Source organism: Urocitellus parryii, unplaced genomic scaffold (genome assembly GCF_045843805.1).
Source record: "Urocitellus parryii isolate mUroPar1 unplaced genomic scaffold, mUroPar1.hap1 Scaffold_264, whole genome shotgun sequence".
Lineage (NCBI taxonomy): Eukaryota > Metazoa > Chordata > Mammalia > Rodentia > Sciuridae > Urocitellus > Urocitellus parryii.
Genome location: NW_027552552.1, coordinates 164,356 through 174,776, shown reverse-complemented (window position 1 = coordinate 174,776; position 10,421 = coordinate 164,356).

Sequence of the window (10,421 nt, the reverse complement as noted above, 5' to 3'; positions counted from 1 at the left end):
AAGGACACCAAATAAAACATAGACACAATCTACTTTTAGACAATCTTCATGATGGATTCCCCAGGCCTCAGCCTCAGACTCTCCAAAAGGGAGAGCAAAAGAAAGTCAGGAGAGGCTGAGGAGAAAGAGGGAACAGGTTCAGAGGTGAGCTTTCATTGGGGGAACTCTTGTTTAGAAAGTTCTATCCAAAAACCTTCAGAAGGAGCAAGAATACATGGGAAAGGTGATTGAAATTCAACCCTAGGGGAACATCCCACAAAGAAGAACCCTTGCTCTGAGCTAGACCCCACCCAAACCACAGTGAATGCAGTAGTTGGTCAGAATCTGAGGCATCATGACTGAAAGGTGTGGTCATTCATTGTGGCTCCCCACAATTTATAGTAGGTGAATATGGGGACATAGACTTCAAGATGGGTTCTACCACTATTTTCTCATCATTCCAACATCACTTCAACACAGTTTTTTCCTGCTAATACCCGGAATCCATATCTGCGCAGAACTAATATTCTCAACACATAATCTCAAATAAAACAAGTATTATAGATAAAGTCCTGAGACTAATGTGACTAGAGAGACTAATTTATTATATATCACAGTGGTAGCAAGTGACAGACTCTAATCCACAGAGTTATGATTCCAAATAATGAGACTAGAAACTCTCAGAAAACAGAAAAGTATTTTCAACCTTTGAAATTAAAAAAAAACAATAATATCACTAATTGATATGACAGGACCAATACAGACAAAATAAATCATGAATTTATGTTTAAAGAATGTTAAATTTTTGGAGATAGTGATGTGGCTCAGTGGTAGAGCATTTACCTAGCATGTGTGAGGCAATGGGTTTGATTCTCAGAACTGCATATAAATAAATGAATAAATTAAAGGTCCATCAACAACTAAAAATATATATTAAAAAAGAATGAAGATCCAACATGGCGGCCGGCGAGCAGGCAGCATTTTCTATACCTCCGCAGTAACGGGATCAGAGAGACACATAAATACACTTGCATGGGACATGCCGAGGAACTTCTAACAATTTTCCACTGAAAGGAGACCTGCCGATAACTAGTAAGTCTGTGGGAGGGGTCAGTTGGTCCCAGGTGAGTGAATCTCCGCAACGCGGATCAGGGACACAATCCCGCCGGCCGCCGCTGAACTGCAGCGAACATAGGAACCTACTGGGCCCCGCAGGCCTGAGTCCCTGAACTGACTCTAGCGGCTTGGTGCTAGGATCCACACTCCTAACACCCCACCCCACCCCCAGCCAGTTCGGAGCAAAGCGGACCAGGGACACAACCCCGCCGGCCGGCCACGGGCGGCGGCCAGACTGGGCCCCGCAGGCTTGAGTCTGTGAACGGCCTCTGGCGGTCCAGCGATAGGATCCACATTCCTACCACCCCACCCCCAGCCGGCTCGGTGCATCCCAGATCAGGGACACAATCCCGCCGGCCGCCGCTGAACTGCAGCGAACATAGGAACCTACTGGGCCCCGCAGGCCTGAGTCTGTGAACTGACTCTAGCGGCTTGGTGCTAGGATCCACACTCCTAACACCCCACCCCACCCCCAGCCAGTTCGGAGCAAAGCGGACCAGGGACACAACCCCGCGGGCTGGCCACGGGCGGCGGCCAGACTGGGCCCCGCAGGCTTGAGTCTGTGAAGGGCCTCTGGCGGTCCAGCGATAGGATCCACATTCCTACCACCCCACCCCCAGCCGGCTCGGTGCATCGCAGATCAGGGACACAATCCCGCCGGCCGCCGCTGAACTGCAGCGAACATAGGAACCTACTGGGCCCCGCAGGCCTGAATCTGTGAACTGACTCTAGCGGCTTGGTGCTAGGATCCACACTCCTAACACCCCACCCCACCCCCAGCCAGTTCGGAGCAAAGCGGACCAGGGACACAACCCCGCGGGCTGGCCACGGGCGGCGGCCAGACTGGGCCCCGCAGGATTGAGTCTGTGAAGGGCCTCTGGCGGTCCAGCGATAGGATCCACATTCCTACCACCCCACCCCCAGCCGGCTCGGTGCAACGCAGATCAGGGACACAATCCCGCCGGCCGCCGCTGAACTGCAGCGAACATAGGAACCTACTGGGCCCCGCAGGCCTGAGTCTGTGAACTGACTCTAGCGGCTTGGTGCTAGGATCCACACTCCTAACACCCCACCCCACCCCCAGCCAGTTCGGAGCAAAGCGGACCAGGGACACAACCCCGCCGGCTGGCCAGGGGCAGCGGCCAGACTGGGCCCCGCAGGCTTGAGTCTGTGAACGGCCTCTGGCGGTCCAGCGATAGGATCCACATTCCTACCACCCCACCCCCAGCCGGCTCGGTGCAACGCAGATCAGGGACACAATCCCGCCGGCCGCCGCTGAACTGCAGCGAACATAGGAACCTACTGGGCCCCGCAGGCCTGAGTCCCTGAACTGACTCTAGCGGCTTGGTGCTAGGATCCACACTCCTAACACCCCACCCCACCCCCAGCCAGTTCGGAGCAAGCGGACCAGGGACACAACCCCGCCGGCCGCGGGCGGAGGCCAGACTGGGCCCCACAGGCTTGAGTCTGTGAACGGCCTCCGGCGGTCCAGCAATAGGATCCACATTCCTACCACCCCACCCCACCCCCAGCCGGCTTGGAGGCGGCCAGACCAGGCTCCGCAGGCCTGAGTCTGTGAAGTGCCTCTAGCGGTTTGGCGCTAGGACTTTGGCAGCGCTTAGTGCTGAGTTCCAGCTATCAGACAGAGGAGAGAAGCGGTCCAGTTGGGTTCCAGACACCGGTCGGACCACAGAGGAGGACAGCAGCCGCCATTTCGGAGAGATGATGTAATCATCCCCATGTTCTATTGATCTCAGCTCATCCAGCGACGGAACAGGTGATTTCAGGCTGGTAGTTGCCTGCGTCTAGCAGACAGATTTCTAGCTCAGGCTCGGGACTGGGGATCTTGTGGAGAATACTCCTAGAGGCTCATGCCTGGCAAGGCGTGTACCGGGCACTGAGCAGCTGGATTCTGGTTCCCGGGGCTAACCTGGCCCAGGTCTGAGGAAACTGCGGAGACTGCCGGTGGAGGCCAGCTCCAAGTGGAGCGTGCGCTGAGCTAGGGGCGACTGGGTTCTGACTCCCGGAACAGTTTTGGCCCGGGGATAGGGAACCCGTGGGGGTCGCTCGCTGGAGCCAGCTCCCAGCGGAGAGTGTATCGAGATAGGAGAGGTGGGTTCTGGCTACCGAAGCTGCTTTGACCCAAGGCTAGGGAACCAGCGGTGTCTGCTTCTCAGTCAGGGTCCTGTTGGGTGCTGTGGGGGCAGAGTGGAGCTTCCACCTGCACCCAGAGCAGGCCAAGTGACCCGCCGGCGTGGTAGCATGACACCCCAAACGCAGCTGGGTCTGAAGAGAGTAGCCGCCCACGCCTAGAATAGGACCAGCGGCCCCGCGAAGCGGTAGCCAAGTAACCTCATTTGGAGTAGGGGCTGTGCAGAGCGTGCAGGCAGACCTGCGGCCCACTGGCAAGACAGGCCAGGTAGCTTGCCAGAGTGGTGGACACGTAACACCGAGGCAGTTGCGTCACACTGGTTGGAGTGGGGGCGGAGCAGGGTCGCCGCCCGGGTCCGGAGGGGGCCCAGCGACCCGTTGGAGAGGTAGTCAGGTACTCCCATTGGGAGTGGGGGCTGTGCAGAACTGTGACCCACCGGCCTAGAAGTATGCCAGCGTGGTAGACTCGTCACACCAATTGGAGTGGGGACCCAGCAGAGCCGCCACCCACATCCAGATCAGGACCTACGACCCCAGGGCGTGGTAGTTACGTTACCACAATTGGAGTGGGGGCAGAGCAAAGCCGCCTCCTGTGCCCGCAGGGGGGGCAGACCTGTGACCGATCAGCGTGATAGATAGACCACCATAATTAGAGGAGGAGCACAGCCACTACCCACCCTGCAAGGGAGACTTTCCAACTATACAAGAGCAACATAAATAAATAGGGGGTAAATTTCAAAAACACAACAGTTGCACCAAGCAGAAAGAAACGCGAGCAGTATGAAAAGACAAGGAAAGAAAGGACCACAAGCAATGCAGGTCAACTCAACTTTAGAAGAGGTAATAGCTGCAACAGATGGAATATCAGATAAAGAGTTCAGGATATATATGCTTCAGATGATCTGGAGTCTCAAGGAAGACATGAGACAGCAAAATCAGACAATGAAAGATCACATTGACAAACAAATCCAGGAAGTAAAAGATCAATTTCACAGGGAGATAGAAGTAATAAAAAACAAACAAATAGAAATTCTAGAAATGCAGGAATCAATAAACCAACTTAAAAACTCAATTGAGAATACTACCAGCAGAGTAGATCACTTAGAAGAGAGAACATCAGACAATGAAGACAAAGTATTTCAGCTGGAAAAGAACATAGACAGCTCAGCAAGTCTGCTAAGAAACCATGAGCAGAACATCCAAGAATTATGGGACAATATCAAAAGACCAAATTTAAGAGTCATTGGGATACAGGAAGGCACAGAGCTCCATGCCAAAGGAATAAACAGTCTATTCAGTGAAATAATACGAGAAAACTTCCCAGAATTGAAGATTGAGACAGAATCCCAAATCCTAGAAGCCTACAGGACGCCGAATGTGCAAAATCATAAGAGATCCACACCTAGACACATTATAATGAAGATGTCCAACATACAGAATAAGGAGAGAATTTTAAAAGCTGCAAGAGAAAGAAAGCAGATTACATTTAGGGGTAAACCAATCAGGATAACAGCTGATCTCTCAACACAGACTCTGAAAGCTAGAAGATCCTGGAATAACATATTTCAAACACTGAAAGACAATGGGCTCCAACCAAGAATCATGTATCCGGCGAAATTAAGCTTCAGGTTAGAAGATGAAATTAAAACCTTCCACGATAAACAAAAGTTAAAAGAATTCGCAGCTAGAAAACCATCTCTTCAAAAAATCCTTGGCAAAACATTACAGGAAGAGGAAATGGAAACTAACATTGATAACCAACAATGGGAGGTAGGACAGTAAAGGGGGGAAAGTAGTCAAAGAGGATAACAAATCAGGTTTAATAACATCAATAAACAATTATGGATAGAAGAACAAACCACATCTCAATAATAACCCTAAATGTTAATGGCTTAAACTCACCAATTAAGAGACACAGGCTAGTAGAATGGATCACAAAACAAGACCCAACAATATGCTGTCTACAGGAGACGCATTTGATAGGAAAAGATATACATAGACTGAAGGTGAAAGGTTGGGAAAAAGCATATCACTCATATGGACCGCGGAAACAAGCAGGAGTGTCCATACTCATATCTAATAAAATAGATTTCAAGCCAAAGACAATCAAAAGGGATAAAGAAGGACACTTCATACTGCTCAAGGGAACCATACACCAACAAGACATAACAATCATAAATATATATGCCCCAAATAATGGTGCAGCCGTGTTCATCAAGCAAACTCTTCTCAAGTTCAAGAGTCTAATAGACCACCATACAATAATCATGGGAGACTTCAACACACCTCTCTCACCACTGGACAGATCTTCCAAACAAAAGTTAAATAAGGAAACTATAGAACTCAATAACATAATTAACAACCTAGACTTAATTGACATATATAGACTATACCACCCAACTTCAAGTAGCTACACTTTTTTCTCAGCAGCACATGGAACCTTCTCAAAAATAGACCATATACTATGTCACAGGGCAACTCTTAGACAATACAAAGGGGTAGAGATAATACCATGCATCTTATCTGATCATAATGGAATGAAACTGAAAATCAATGATAAAAGAAGAAAGGAAAAATCAAGCATCACCTGGAGAATGAACAACAGGTTGCTGAGTGATCAATGGGTTTTAGAAGACATCAAGGAGGAAATTAAAAAATTCCTAGAGTTAAATGAAAACACAGACACAACATATCGGAATCTATGGGACACATTGAAAGCAGTTCTAAGAGGAAAATTCATTGCTTGGAGTTCATTCCTCAAAAAAAGAAAAAACCAACAAATAAATGATCTCATACTTCATCTCAAAATCCTAGAAAAAGAAGAGCAAAACAACAGCAAAAGAAGTAGAAGGCAAGAAATAATTAAAATCAGAGCTGAAATTAATGAAATTGAAACAAAAGAAACTATTGAAAAAATTGACAAAACTAAAAGCTGGTTCTTTGAAAAAATAAATAAAATTGACAGACCCTTAGCCATACTAACGAAGAGAAGAAGAGAGAGAACCCAAATTACTAGCATACGGGATGAAAAAGGCAATATCACAACAGACACTTCAGAAATACAGAAGATAATCAGAAATTACTTTGAATCCTTATACTCCAATAAAATAGAAGATAGTGAAGGCATAGATAAATTCCTTGAGTCTTATGATCTTCCCAGACTGAGCCAGGAGGATATAGACAACCTAAACAGACCAATAACAATAGAGGAAATAGAAGAAACCATCAAAAGACTACCAACTAAGAAAAGCCCAGGACCGGATGGGTATACAGCAGAGTTTTACAAAACCTTTAAAGAGGAACTAACACCAATACTTTTCAAGCTATTTCAGGAAATAGAAAAAGAGGGAGAACTTCCAAATTCATTCTACGAGGCCAACATCACCCTGATTCCGAAACCAGACAAAGATACTTCAAAGAAAGAAAACTACAGACCAATATCTCTAATGAACCTTGATGCAAAAATCCTCAATAAAATTCTGGCGAATCGGATTCAAATACATATCAAAAAAATTATACACCATGATCAAGTAGGATTCATCCCTGGTATGCAAGGTTGGTTCAATATACGGAAATCAATAAATGTTATCCACCACATCAATAGACTTAAAATTAAGAACCATATGATCATCTCGATAGATGCAGAAAAAGCATTCGACAAAGTACAACATCCCTTTATGTTCAAAACTCTGGAAAAATTAGGGATAACTGGATCATACCTCAACATTGTAAAAGCAATCTATGATAAGCCACAGGCCAGCATCATTCTGAATGGAGAAAAATTGAAGGCATTCCCTCTAAGATCTGGTACAAGACAGGGATGCCCTCTCTCACCACTTCTGTTCAACATAGTCCTCGAGACACTGGCCAGAGCAATTAGGCAGACGAAAGAAATTAAAGGCATAAAAATAGGAAAAGAAGAACTTAAATTATCACTATTTGCAGATGATATGATTCTATACCTAGCAGACCCAAAAGGGTCTACAAAGAAGCTATTAGAGCTAATAAATGAATTCAGCAAAGTGGCAGGATATAAGATCAACACGCATAAATCAAAGGCATTCCTGTATATCAGCGACAAATCCTCTGAAACGGATATGAGGACAACTACTCCATTCACAATATCCCCCCAAAAAATAAAATACTTGGGAATCAACCTAACAAAAGAGGTAAAAGATTTATACAATGAAAATTACAGAACCCTAAAGAAAGACATAGAAGAAGACCTTAGAAGATGGAAAAATATACCCTGCTCATGGATAGGCAGAACCAACATCATCAAAATGGCGATATTACCAAAAGTCCTATATAAGTTCAATGCAATGCCAATCAAAATCCCAACAGCATATCTTGTAGAAATCGATAAAAGAATCAGGAAATTCATATGGAATAATAAAAGACCCAGAATAGCAAAAACAATACTAAGCAGGAAGTGTGAATCAGGCGGTATAGCGATACCAGACTTCAAACTATACTACAGAGCAATAGTAACTAAAACAGCATGGTACTGGTACCAAAACAGGCGGGTGGACCAATGGTACAGAATAGAGGACACAGTAACCAATCCACAAAACTACAACTATCTTATTTTTGATAAAGGGGCTAAAAGCATGCAATGGAGGAAGGATAGCATCTTCAACAAATGGTGCTGGGAAAACTGGAAATCCATTTGCACCAAAATGAATCTGAATCCCTATCTCTCGCCATGCACAAAAGTTAACTCAAAATGGATCAAGGAGCTTGATATTAAACCAGAGACATGGCATCTGATAGAAGAAAAAGTTGGTTATGATCTGCACGCTGTGGGATCGGGCTCCAAATTCCTCAATAGGACACCCATAGCGCTAGAGTTAACAAACAGAATCAACAAATGGGACTTACTCAAACTAAAAAGTTTTTTCTCAGCAAAAGAAACAATAAGAGAGATAAACAGGGAGCCTACATCCTGGGAACAAATCTTTACTCCACACACTTCAGATAGAGCCCTAATTACCAGAATATACAAAGAACTCAAAAAATTAGACAATAAGATAACAAATAACCCAATCAATAAATGGGCCAAGGACCTGAACAGACACTTCTCAGAGGAGGACATACAATCAATCAACAAGTACATGAAAAAATGCTCACCATCACTAGCAGTCAGAGAAATGCAAATCAAAACTACCCTAAGATACCATCTCACTCCAGTAAGACTGGCAGCCATTAGGAAGTCAAACAACAGTAAGTGCTGGAGAGGATGCGGGGAAAAGGGCACTCTTGTTCATTGCTGGTGGGACTGCAAATTGGTGCAGCCAATTTGGAAAGCAGTATGGAGATTTCTCGGAAAGCTGGGAATGGAACCGCCATTCGACCCAGCTATTCCCCTTCTCGGTCTATTCCCTAAAGCCCTAACAAGAGCATGCTACAGGGACACTGCTACATCGATGTTCATAGCAGCTCAATTCACGATAGCAAGACTGTGGAACCAGCCTAGATGCCCTTCAATAGATGAATGGATAAAAAAAATGTGGCATTTATATACTATGGAGTATTATTCTGCATTAAAAAATGACAAAATCATAGAGTTTGGAGGGAAATGGATGGCATTAGAGCAGATTATGCTAAGTGAAGCTAGTCAATCTTTAAAAAACAAATACCAAATGACTCCTTTGATATAAGGGGAGTAAACAAGGACAGGGTAGGGACGAAGAGCTTGAGAAGAAGATTTACATTAAACAGGGATAAGAGGTGGGAGGGAAAGGGAGTGAGAAGGGAAATTGCATGGAAATGGAAGGCGATCCTCAGGGTTATACAAAATGTCATATAAGAGGAAAGGAGGGGTAAGACAAGATAATACAAATGGAAGAAAGGATGTACAGTAGAAGGGGTAGAGAGAGAAAAGGGGAGGGGAGGGGAGGGGAGGGGAGGGGAGGGGGGACAGTAGAGAATAGGACAGACAGCAGAATACATCAGACACTAGAAAGGCAATATGTCAATTAATGGAAGGGAAACTGGTGTGATACAGCAATCTGTATATGGGGTAAAAGCGGGAGTTCATAATCCACTTGAATCAAACCGTGTAATATGATGTATTAAGAACCATGTAGTGTTATGAACGACCAATAAAAAAAAATAAAATAAAAAAAAAAAAAAAAAAAAAAAAAAAAAAAAGAATGAAAAATTTCATAAATGCAAATTCCAAATATATGACTCAGTACTTAGATCATAGCAGTAAAAAGTTTACTCAGTAAATATTTGTCAAATATATGTATTTTACCACCATTTCACCCAGCTATTCCACTCCTTGGTTTATACCCAAAGGACTTAAAATCAGAATACTATAGTGACGCAACCACATCAGTATTTATAGTAGCTCAATTCACAATAGCTAAACTGTGGAACCAACCTAGGTGTCCCACAATTGATGAATGGATTAAGAAAATGTGGTATATATATATACTCAATGTAATATTACTCAGCTTTAAAGAAGCGTGAAATTATGCCATTTATCAGTAAATGGTTGAAGTTGGGGAAAATCATACTAAGTGAAATAAGCCAATCTCACAAAACCAAAGGCCAAATGTTCTCTCTAATATTCAGATGCTAATTCACAATTAGGCAGAAGACACTAAGAAAGAATAGCATTACCTTAGATTAGGTAGAGGGAAGTGATGGGAGGGGAGGAAAGAGGATGTAGTGATAGAAAAGGCAGTAGAAAAAAACAGACATTATTACTGTATGTATATATGTGACTACATGACCAATATGATTCTGCAACAGGTACACTCAGAAAAATGAGAAATTATATCCCATCTATGTATGACATATCAAAGTGCATAAACACATTTTACTGTAATGTAGAACTAATTAAAACAAATTTTAAAATATATACATATTATACAAAAAGTATGTACAGGTACTATTACTTTGTATGTAATAATACTTCCCTTCTAAAAACTTACTGATTCAGGAAACTACAAATCTAACAACATAACTTATCTCTCACCCTCCCTTTCAAGAAACCCTTCACTTCATGTCCCATGCTTCTGATATTAAGCAAGATCTTCCCATTTTATATTTTGTAAATACTCTTGAGTGGCATCATTTATATCTATTTTGTGGATGAAAATATTAATGGGAAAAGCCCTTATATCTTTATTTAATATTTGTTGGAGTGTCACTGAACTTTGCAA